Raw genomic sequence first — 11,519 nt, forward strand, 5'->3', positions numbered from 1 at the left:
AGGTGCTGTCGTTTGTGTCAGTGACGTTCCCTGAAGGTGAATGTATTGATGGGCCAGTTTCCAGCTGGTGGTATTGCTGAGGAGAAATTGGATCTTGATGGCTTTGACGTAAATAATGGGTTGATCATGGATGCATTCATGACTGGGTAGCTTATTGGGAGGTGGTGGAGATGGGGGAAGCATGGGCCTGATGGATGAGGTGAGTCCCTGGAGCTGTACTTTGGAAGACTGTCGACCCCAAATATCATGTGTGTGTGAGTGCTTCTCTGTCTCTGTCTTCCTCTCTCCTACTCCGTGTGTTTCCTTCTCTCTCTGCCGGCCTCTCCGTCTGTCTGCTCCCCTCACTCGGTGTGAGCCTGTCTGTCTCTCTGCCTCCCTGTCTCTCTCTGTTTCCCCTCTCTGTGTGTCTCTTTCTGTTTCTCTCTTCTCCCCCCCCATATCTGTCTGTCTCTGCCTTTTGTCTCTCTGTTTCCCCTCTGTATGTATCTCTGTATTTCTGTCTCCCCTCTGTGTCTGTCTCTCTCTGTATCTCCCCTCTGTGAGTCTCTCTTTCTGTCTCTCTCCCTTCTGTGTGTCTTTCTGTCGTTGCCTGCCCTCTAGTGTGTGTGTGTGTGTGTGTGTGTGTGTTTCTGTGTGTCTTTTTGTCTCTCTTCCTGTCTTCCCTTTATCTGTGTTGGTCTCTTTTTCTGTGTCTCGTGTGTGTGTGTGTGGGGGTGGGTGTGTGTCTCCCTAAGATCAATGAGATGTGTAACATTGTTCTACCTCATTTTCTTTCCACCATGATGATCTGCCTCATCCTGGGTCCAGAAAAAACAGTCAGTTAACCATGGAATGAGCCCCTAAAACCGTGAGTCAAAATAAATCCCTTCTCACAAGTTGTTCATGTCAGGCATTTTATCACCGCATAGCAACCACTGCATAGACTACCTGATGGCCAGTCCAGCCTGGACTATCCAGAGAGCACTCTGGTGCAGCTTTCCTAGTCCTTCCACATGAGTGAGGCAGAGCTGTTTGAGAAGGGGTGGAATGGGAGTGGCAGACATGACGACTGGTGCACGTGGGGCTATTCAGCCCTGTTGTCTGCCCACCGTGCCAAAGCATTGCTGCCCAAGGCTGCCTGCACACTGTGTGCAACTGTGCTTCTAATGCAGTGCAGGCCAAGAGACATTGCCATTCTGGGGTCACAAGCTGCAGGCCGTTCTCAGAAGCCATTCTCCTTTGGGCTGGGAATCTTCATTCCTCCCTAAAATGTTGTCAGCCGTCAACTTGATGCAAACCTAGAGTCACCTGGGAAGAGTGAACTTCAACCCAAGAATTCCCTTGTTGGGAATTCTTGGCCTGAGGCCTTCCTACTGATAGATGTGGGAGTGCGCAGCGCACTGTGGGTGGTGCCACCCCTGGGCAGGTGGGTCTGGGCTATATAAGAAAGGCAGCTGAGCCAGCCAGGGGAGCAGCCAGTGAGCAGCGTTCCTGCGCAGGTTTCTGCTGAAAGCACCGGCCTTGGCTTCTCCAGGTAACGGAGAGATGAAAGCCAAATGCCCCTTCTTCCCCAGGTTGCTTTTGTTCATAGTGTTTTATCACAGCAACAGAAGAACAAAATAGAACAACTGTGCTAGATCCTATTCTGACATCACTTTTATATATAAATGTGTCAGCGTATGTGATACAGTGCATGGGAAAAAAATCAATTACTATAGAAAGGAACACATCCACCCCCCACCCAGAGAAAAGAGTCGCACTTAACAGCTTTCTCTGTTATATTTTCTGGTGGCTGCAACTACGCTTTTAAAATACATTTTATATTCCTTCAGTTCTTGACTTACCAACAGTAGTCTTGTATCTTAGTAGGGGCTAATCTGTTATTTCTTTGGTAATCTATTTTCCATTATTTCTGTTTTCTTCTAGAATATCTTCTAGTTTTGATTTTGTCTTTTTCATCTATAATCTGATTGTGTTTTTGATGCCTAACTTTGTCTTTGGGTTATTACTAAACTTCAGTAGTGAGTTTTTGTCATTTTATTTTGAAGCAAGACCTAATTGTCCATTGATATCTCACTTTTTACAGTGGCTTCTTGTTTGGTATGTGTTAATGTCTGTAAGATGTCTTGGCGAATATAACTTATGGTCTTTTCAGCTTTCCATCATCTCGTATTCTTAATCGATCATTTATTCAATTCCATCTTTTACTATCAGGGCTTTCTAGCTGATGGATCCTCAAATAACTGAAGGTGTTTTCTTTCCATTTATATTTAAAAATCTATGTGTGAGTTGACCACAGGCTGAATTTGAAATAGGCTGTGACAGCCAGTCTCCCTTGTTGACAGGATTGGACTAACCTAGGAGATAGACTCCTGAATATCTGCTAGAGCATTTCCAGAGCCGTTTAAGAGAAGAGGGAACACTTTCCCTCTTGATTGTAGGTGGCCCCATCCCACCAATGCAAAGGGAAACAAGCCTCCCATACAGGCACTCATCGGTCTCTGCTTCCCACCCCTTGTTCTGTTCCTTCTATCACACTTTCACCATCATGAAGGATGCATCCCTCAAACTGTGAGCCCAAACAAACCCTTTGTTAAGCTGCTTAGGAAAATTTTTTATAACATCAAGAAGAGTAACTAATACCCAGGTGCTCCAAGGTGCTGTTTGTCCATTGGCTTGGCTGTGGTTCTGGTCACAGGGGTGAGGAGCACTTACCATGTTATGTTGGAATGCAAAGAGGAGGATCAGGCAGCCATGGCTAGCTAAGGACAGGGCTACTTGGTGTGTGTGACTCAAGCCTTGGTGGGGGCTGTCTTGTCTTCTTTCCCTCACCAGCTGTGGCTTGAGATGCTCTGCAATGCCCCATAATGAAGCCTCTATTCAGTCAACTTTAATGCTCGATAGAAATTATCCCGTGCCCCTTTCTTCAGAGAACTCTTAGATCACGGTTTGTAGGAAGAGTCACAGGCTGTTTTCTTCTTTCTGGTGCCCCATTGACCCATTGTACCTCTCCCGTGTCATGTCGTAGAATTCCGAAACTCGCTGGTCCACCCTCGTGCTTCCAATGCTGTCTCTATTATGTTATTCTGGATTTAAAAATCATTCTCTGTCATTATAAAGTGAAGTCTTAGCTCTTAGTTCACAAAGTGAAACAGAATACTCACAGATTTATTCACTATTCTAAACTGTGTGGCTTAAATAGATGTAGGAGCAATGCTCTCCACCAGTTCAAGGTGGAGGGTCGCAGAGCACTGTGAAGCTGACAACAGGTGTAATGATTACTGTTCTTTAAAGAAGAAGAGAAGCAGCTGCAATTAATGGAAGACAGGTTATCCCATCCCAAGCCCTCAGCCCTAAACACATGCTGCAAAGCTGACAACAGGTGTAATGATTACTGTTCTTTAAAAAAGAAGAGAAGCAGCTGCAGACAATTAATGGAAGACAGGTTATCCCATCCCAAGCCCTCAGCCCTAAACACATGCACATATGAACGTCATTAAATGGGCTCAGTAGGTTGTTTAGATGCCCCTCCACACACATATGTAACAACAGTAATTAGAATTCAGGAAATTGAGAGGGAGGATTGAGAAGAGAATGTGGGACTCAGAGGGGGAGAGAGAGGGTTGGAAATGATGGAAATACAGTATCAAGTATGAAATTCTCAAATAAATTTAAAGAAAAACGACAAGGTCTGTAGATGGCTTAGTGCTTAAGAGCACTGACTGCTTTTGTAAACCTGGGTTTGGTTCTTAGCACCGGCATATAGGTTAACAACCACCTGTAACTGCAGTTTCAGGAGCTACAATGCCTTCATCTGGCCTCTAAGGGCATCGCACACATGGGGTACACTTACATACATGCAGCCAAAACACTCATACATATAAAATAAAATTTTTTTAAATTAAAACAGTAAATGCCAGTGATGGTCATTAATATACAGATAATTTGAAAGTTAGTGAGGAAGAGAAATCCAAGGTCCAGGTGAGTATCTTGATGTTCTGACTTCTATGTACTGCCTTCAAATGTTGGCTCTACTTCCTAAGTGATGTGACTGTTTTCAAGCCATTTGAGTTGTCATTGTACTTTCTTGTCTGTGGTTAGTATTAAATTAGTTGATATTTGAAAGGTGCTTAGAAGAATGCCTGGAATGCAGGCAATCAGCAAACACATAAATAAATAAATAGATATTTTTAAAAGGGCTGAATAAACAGCCCACAAACCAGACATGCCATTCACCAGGTGCAACTGACACCAAGTTCTCTTTTAAGACTAGCTGCTTGTAAGTAGTGGGATAGAAGAAAATGCTAATAAAAGTGCAAGCTTTCTTCCTTCTGTCATGGGAAGGGAGGCCACTGAACAGCGAAAATCCTGCCTCAACTGTTATGCCAAGAAAGCATGAAAACATTATGGTTTGGCTTCTCTGAATGGTGAGACTCTCCTTCAGGAAAGCAAAGTCACATGGCAAGGACTGACTAGATGGCTCAGGACTTCTATCTCAAGAGTTCACACTGCTCTTGCAGAGGACTCAAGTTTGATTCCTAGCACCCATGTCAGGTGACTCACAGCTACCTGTAACTCCAGCTTCAGAGGATATAGCATCTTCTGGCCAAAGCTGTACATGTTACACACATATACATACACATAATTAAAAAACAAAATCTTTTAAGTCATATGGCTGGATTTGAACCCTGGACTTCTTATGGGTTAATTGTGCACCATCCCATTCACATTGAAGTCCTAACCCCTAGCATCTCAGAATATAACTGTATTTGGATACACGTCCTGTCTTGCTGTTGTCTTGGCATTGTTTTAGTTTATACTAAGTGTATAATAGCTTTCACTGTGACTCTTTCGTACATACATATAACATGCTTTGAGCATACAGCCCCTCTTATATGTCCATATTAGAGTTTTATTTTTCTACTTCCCACATGTGATGGAAAACTTGTCTCCCTGTGTCTAGCTCATTTTGTTTAACATGAAGATCTCAACTTCCATTCATTCTGCAAATGGCTGGATTTTGTTCTTCCTTATGGTGATGGGAGGGTCTGTGCGCAGCAGCATCTGTCCACTTGTTGGTGAGCACCTAGGCTGGCTCCATACCTGGCTGCTGTCAACAGTGTTGTGACAAATGTGGTCATGCAGGCGTCTCTAGTGCATGCAGACTTTGTCACACACCCATAGGTAGTAAAAGTGGACTCGTGCTAGTTTAGGTTTTGGAGGAAACCCATACTAATTTTCATAGTGCCTGAACAAATGAATACTTCTGCAGACAGCATGTGAGGTTTCCCTCCCTGTACCACCACCATTCCTTCTCGGTCTTTTTTTCTTTCTCATGATGACAACCATCCTTTATTAGTGTGAGATGGAATTATGATGTAATTTTAATTTACACTTCCATAATGGCAAAGGATATGGAAATTTTTTTCACGTATTTATTAGCCATTTGTCCTTCTCTTGAAATATCTGCTTGCTTCGCTTGCCCTTTTACTGGTTGGGTCACATGCTCTTTAGATGTTCAATATTTTGAATTCTTCATATAGTCTGGATATTAATTATGTGTTGGATGAGTGCCTGGCAGATTCTCTCCCACGCCATGGCTGTCCTTCTTACTATACGTTGTTCCTTGTGTTATGCAAAGACTTTTGAATTTGGCATGATCTATTTGTCAATATTTTCCATATTTAACCTATTAGTATTTTAATTAAAATGTGGTTACCTATGTCTATAGGTTGTGGTACTTTCCTATAGTGACTTCAAAGCTTCAGGTCTCATATTAAGGTTTTGGAGCCATTTTGAGTCTTTTTTACACCGGATGCGAAATAGCAGTCTACTTTCAACCCTCTCCATATGGTTTCCTCGGCAATATTTGATTTTTTTGAGATAAAGTCTTTAGAAAACTGATTAAGCTAAAACAAGACCCTGTCACACATTTCATAACACATTTCACGTGTTGGTGTTTTTGTGTTGCTACAACAAAATGCTTAAGGCTGGTTCGTTTATACGAAACAGCAATTTATATCTCATCGTTTCTGGATGCTGGGGAAGTCAGTGGCTTTGGGGGGGGGTCACTGATCTAATGAGCTAGTACAGTGTCTGAAGGTCAGGATACAGGGTAATCAAATAGCAGAAGACAGAAAGACAAAAGACACAAATTCCCTTGTCAAATCATTTTACAAGGCCACCTAACCCACTCATGAAAGATGAGCAAGGGGCCCTCATGCATCCTCTTGGTGAAGGTCCCTCTTCTCAAACCACCACATAGGTAATTCCAGAATGATGGATCACACACATTCAAAATAGCAGACCCTCAAGTTAGGCCCTAATCCATTCTGACTACTGCCCTTGGGAGAAAGGGAAGTTGGGACCCACAGATGGAGAGGTGTTCATTTGAAAAGGAAAGAGCGTGGAGAGCGCGGAGGGAAAGTAGGAAGGCAGCACTGTCAAACCCGGGAGAAAAGCCTCAGAATGGAGCAGACGCGTCACATAGCACTCCTAGACCTTGGCTCTAGAAGGTGAGAAAGTGGGTTTCTGGTGGGTTAGCCTTGTTGTCCCAGGCCTAGAATAGTAACAGAGCTCCAAGATGTGACCTGGGGAATCTCTGAGCCTCGGTCCCCTCATTTAAATAGTGAAGATAGTAGTAAGATTTTACCTGCTGCCTTTTGAGAACAAAGCAAAATCATTCAGCACAAAGACGGCCTCCTGCCAATGGCTAAATATGCTCTTTGTTTTTAATTGCTAAAACACTAATTTTATCATAGCTATAGACGCGTATGCATAAAATATATAATCGCAAATCACAGTAACAATTGCTGTCATTAAATTGTCTATGGAAAGAGTCAGCAAACCTCTCCCTTTCTGCTTGAAATGTGAGCAGCTACATTAAACACCGAAACATGGCTTTTTGTAGCCACAAACCTGCTTTCTTGATGAGGAAATAACCTTTTAAATGACTTTTGAGGTCAAGTAAAAACAGTAGTATGAATTGTGAGGAAAATAAATTTGACTAACACAAAAATATCAGTTTGAAGACAGAAATCTTGTTTTAAACATGATTGAAATCAATATAAAGGAAACACATATCACTAAATGGGGAATGTAGCTAACCAGGGGGGACACAAGGATGGATAACACCAGAAAGCACTGTTAGATTTGGTTTACAATAAATAGTTGCTTTATGTGTAATTTCAAGGAGGTGGTCAGAGAGCCATGAAGGGAGAAATGGGTGATGTCCAAGGGCCTTAGCCACAGCCTCAAGATCCTTTATTGTAAAATGGAGCTGAGGATGACACCCTTGTCCGCTTCATGATCATGAAAGGAGTCAAACCAGGTGACAGATGTGGTCAAGATTAATCTCACTAGTGATTAATCATATGGATAACGTCTATCACAATGCAATGTGATCTAAAGGGATTCTACCCCTACGTTCTTCCTCCCCAAGCCCATCGCTGTAGTGTAAGCATGAGAAAATTATCAGGCAAACTCAAACTGGGCAAACTGGGGGGCTTCTTCCAGGAAGAGCTGTCAGTCCTTCTCAAAACCCTCACGGTCATGAAAAGACACAGGAACTCAAGAAGTAGAGGAAAGGAGGAGGCCTTGTCGGAATCCCATGTGCAGTCCAGGATGTGGTTCTGCAACACACCAAGGACTGCTCGAAGCACAGTTGAGAGAATTTGCTCAGCCTCGCCACAACAAATCAATGAAGGTCCCTATGTGTGGAAGACATAACATGGTCCTGTAAAATGCTAACTGAAAGAAAAATGAGATGTAAACAAATTCCATCACTTTCACCAATTTTATAAAACCATTTTAATATATAAGCTATTGTACTATAAACCTATTTCAATATATAAAATATTAAAATGTATTTTAATTTTATAAAAACTATTAAATGTATCTTTCAATGTATTCTTAAAAAGTTAATTAAATGGGTCACAAAGCAAATGAATAAATAATAGACCTGAGAGAGAGATTTGTGTGGGAAAGGTGGGGTAGACAGGCATGGTAGGGAGCTGGGATAAGGTACGGGGGGTAGAGGTCAGTATGCACTGTGTATATGTGTAAAAGTGTGTAAGAACAAAATTAATTTTTTAAAGATTAATTATATATAAATAAAATTCCCCTTTGTTTACTCCAAGGTGCTGTTATCAGGACCAGGTTGTCAAAAGCCATTGATGCTCAAATACCATCAAATGGGGTAAGTAATATTTTCTCATATAGTTTTATGCCTTCTCTAACATATAATACCTAATGCAAAGTAGATGCTGTATGTAGAGTTGCTAAACTGTACTGTTGAGATGATAATGGCTAGAGAAAGGTCTGTACGTCTGTACATGTTCTCTGCAGGTGCAGCTCAAACCACACAGCACTAGAACAGGCTGGATGATAGTGTCCAAGCCAGTGGCTCTTAACCCCTGAGCCATCTCTCCATTCCCTTGAAAATTTTTTGATCCATGGTTAGCTAACTGCACAGACGAGGAAACTCTCATCAAATGATATGAAGGGATGCCTACCTGTGTACAATTTTGCATGGTGGTTTCATTTTTATTTGAAATCAACTTATAAATGAAATCCTTGGCCTTAGAAATGTCAACTAAAGGACATATTATGTAGCAGTTTGGGCAATATTTTTAGACTAGCAGATTCTATTCCGCTGTCTTCCATGCAATTACGTTTTTATTCATTGATACAGTTGGTGTCTGCATGCTGCTGTACCAGAGTTGATCTACTCAAACCTTCTGACTTTGTAGACTGAACCCTGAAAAGAGATTTCACTAATGTCACAGCTTATCTGTCTTGTGACAGCATTAGGAATTTGAAACAAAAGATCTTTTTTAATACTACAAAAAGTACTAGAAATATGAATATATGTGTGCATGCATGTGTTTGTAAACAAGCACACATATGTGTTATGAAAGCCTGGGACATTTTCTGCTGGGGGTTTGTGTTCGTCGTGTTTTTGTTCTTGTTTGCAGGGAAAGAACTTAGGGCCTTTGTGAATGCCCAGCAAAGTTTTCTACCACTGAACTATATTCCCCGTTAGACTATCTTTTTTGTTTTTGTTTTGGTCCAGGCTTTTAAAGGAATACAGCCTGGCTCAGTTAAGGATGAAAGTGTGATAACAAACCTTAGTAAAACTACCGCTTTAGATGGCAGGTCTTGATTAAGTGTTAGGGCTGTATGGGTCAACAGGATCTGGTCTCTTATCCCAAGGACCTCACACAGGATCCAGGAAGGAGATAGCTAATCAACTTTATGCTAATACATCACAGCGAAGGATAGATATGTGCACCAGGAGAGCTCCAAGGAGAGTCACCCAACCCAACCATGGCCTTTAGGATTCTTCTTAAAAGGTGAAGGAGGAGTTAACACATGGAGAGACGTGGGGAGGGGTTCCAGCTGGAAGAAGCAGCAACATGTCCTCTGAGACCACAGGGAGGAAGGAAGGGTGTGGGTTGAGATAAAGCAGAGACTGAAGTGAGACAGGAAGTTGGCATGGGTCAGACCTGATGACCTCAGTCAACATAGTGAAGCAGAATGTGGGGGGGCGGGACAGGGAGGGATGGGGGTTGGGAAAGAAACTTGAGGAGCCTGGTTCAGATTTGAGCTTGACTCTGAGGTGGGGGAGGTAGACAAAAGGAAATGAGAAACTAACTAAGCATTCTAATCTATTCCAAGAACCAATAAGGATGTGCCTTTCCTCCAGCAGGGCTCCAGCTGTAGAGAGGGGAACTGGTAGCAGTTACCTAGGAGGCTCTTCTTCATCAGACGGCAGGGTGGGAGGGGCTAAGAGAGCTGAAGAAGTTGGAATCAGTGGTCCCATATCCACTGTGAAATCTGAAGGGAAAGGGTTAAAGTCAACCAACTGAAAGAATATGGACAGCAGGAAGTGGAGATTGGGTTTTCTATGATCTAAAGGAACTATTTTTTAAAACTCTCTTAAAATCGAATTTTATAGAAATGGATCATAAGTTGTGTGCAAGCTCCCAAGGGAGAAAAGATGAAATTGGGTGAAGAGACTCAGAGGACATTAAAATTCGATGCCAAGCTGGAGAAATGTCTCAGCAGTTAAGAGTATCTGCTGCTCTTCCAGAAGACCTGTGTTCAGTTTCCAGCTCCCAGTGCAGTTGCACATGCAAGGCTTATACTCTCACGGACACACATGCACATGAGTGAAAATAAAATAAATTATAAAAATCGAAACAGTAAACCTGATCCCAACGACCCCAAAGACGATGGCCCTTCAAGGAGGAGTGGAAGCCTTGAGCGTGCATAGCCGTGAGCAGATAGTGGGTCACCTGCTAGTTCTGCCCTCAGCTTTCTGCGCAATCTTCACACTGGCTTCCGTAGCGGCCAGACTAGTTTACATTCCCACCTACGGGGGGTCAGTGTTCACTTTTGCCCACAGTATTTATTGTTTGTTTTCTTGAGAACTGACATTCTGACTGAGGTGAGGTGGAAGCTCAGTGCAATTCTTAGCGGGGAGTGGAGTTGAACATTTTGTCCATGTTATTGGTCATTTGAACATCGTCTCTTGAGAACTGTCAGTGTCATTTGCTCATTTATTGATTGGGTTGTTTGACATGTTATTTAATTTAAAAAATATATTTTTATTTATCATTTTAATTTTATGTGCATGAGTGTATTGCCCGCATGTATCTAAGTGCAGCAGTGCCATGCAGTCCTTGCGGAGGTCAGAAGAGGGTGTTGGATTCCCCTGGAACTGGACTTACGGATGGTTGTCAGCTGCCACGTGGGTGCTGGGTCCTCTGCAAGAGCAGCCAGTGCTCTTAACCGCTGAGCCATCTCTCCAAGCCTGTTGTTGGTGCTTCGAGTTCTTGTACAGCGTAGACACTGATCCTCTCCCAGGTGCAGAGCTGGCACAGATTTTTCTCCCATTCTGCACTTTGTTTCTTTCCTAGACTAACTGCCCTTTCACAGAGACGCTTGCGTATCAGCGTTCATTGTTGCAGTGGTCACCATTGACGTAGGTGTCCAACAGCAGAGGACTGGCATACAGCGTAGACACTAATCCTCTCCCAGGTACAGAGCTGGCACAGATTTTTCTCCCATTCTGCACTTTGTTTCTTTACTAGACTAACTGCCATTTCACAGAGATGCTTGCGTATCAGCGATCATTGTTGCAGTGGTCACCATTGACGTAGGTGTCCAACAGCAGAGGACTGGACAAAAGCTGTGGATTGCGTGCACGGCAGAAGTTTCCTAGGCCGTAAGGAAGAATGAAGTCGTGTTATTTTCAGGCAAATGAATACGATGGGAGAGGATCACATTTTGTGGATTAAGTCAGTCTCAGAGGGACAGACACCATGTGTTCTCTCTCACTCACAGGTCCTAGATCTTACACAGCCTTCATCAAGTCTTATATGTGCAGAAGCTGTGAAAGTAGACGTGAAGCTGTCCAGCTGGACAGAGGGGTCTTGGGAGGGGGTGACAGGGAAGGAGGAGAGCACAGGAGGGGTGTCCCCCAAGTACCGTAAGGGCCTGCATGAAAAAGACCGAGGGCTGCAGTAGACGCCCTG

At 43.0% G+C, this 11,519-nt stretch overlaps 1 long non-coding RNA gene across 1 annotated transcript; it reads left to right on the forward strand.

The window, feature by feature from the left end:
• Nucleotides 1–785: 785 nt before the first annotated feature.
• LOC115071074 lies at nucleotides 786–10,208 on the forward strand. The gene is made up of 4 exons (XR_003850184.1): nucleotides 786–847; nucleotides 8,118–8,176; nucleotides 9,193–9,332; nucleotides 9,938–10,208. It is a non-coding gene; the product is annotated as an uncharacterized LOC115071074 (long non-coding RNA).
• Nucleotides 10,209–11,519: the final 1,311 nt, after the last annotated feature.

The sequence above is a fragment of the Nannospalax galili genome, unplaced genomic scaffold (assembly GCF_000622305.1).
Source record: "Nannospalax galili isolate Female #2095 unplaced genomic scaffold, S.galili_v1.0 scaffold178, whole genome shotgun sequence".
Classification (NCBI taxonomy): domain Eukaryota; kingdom Metazoa; phylum Chordata; class Mammalia; order Rodentia; family Spalacidae; genus Nannospalax; species Nannospalax galili.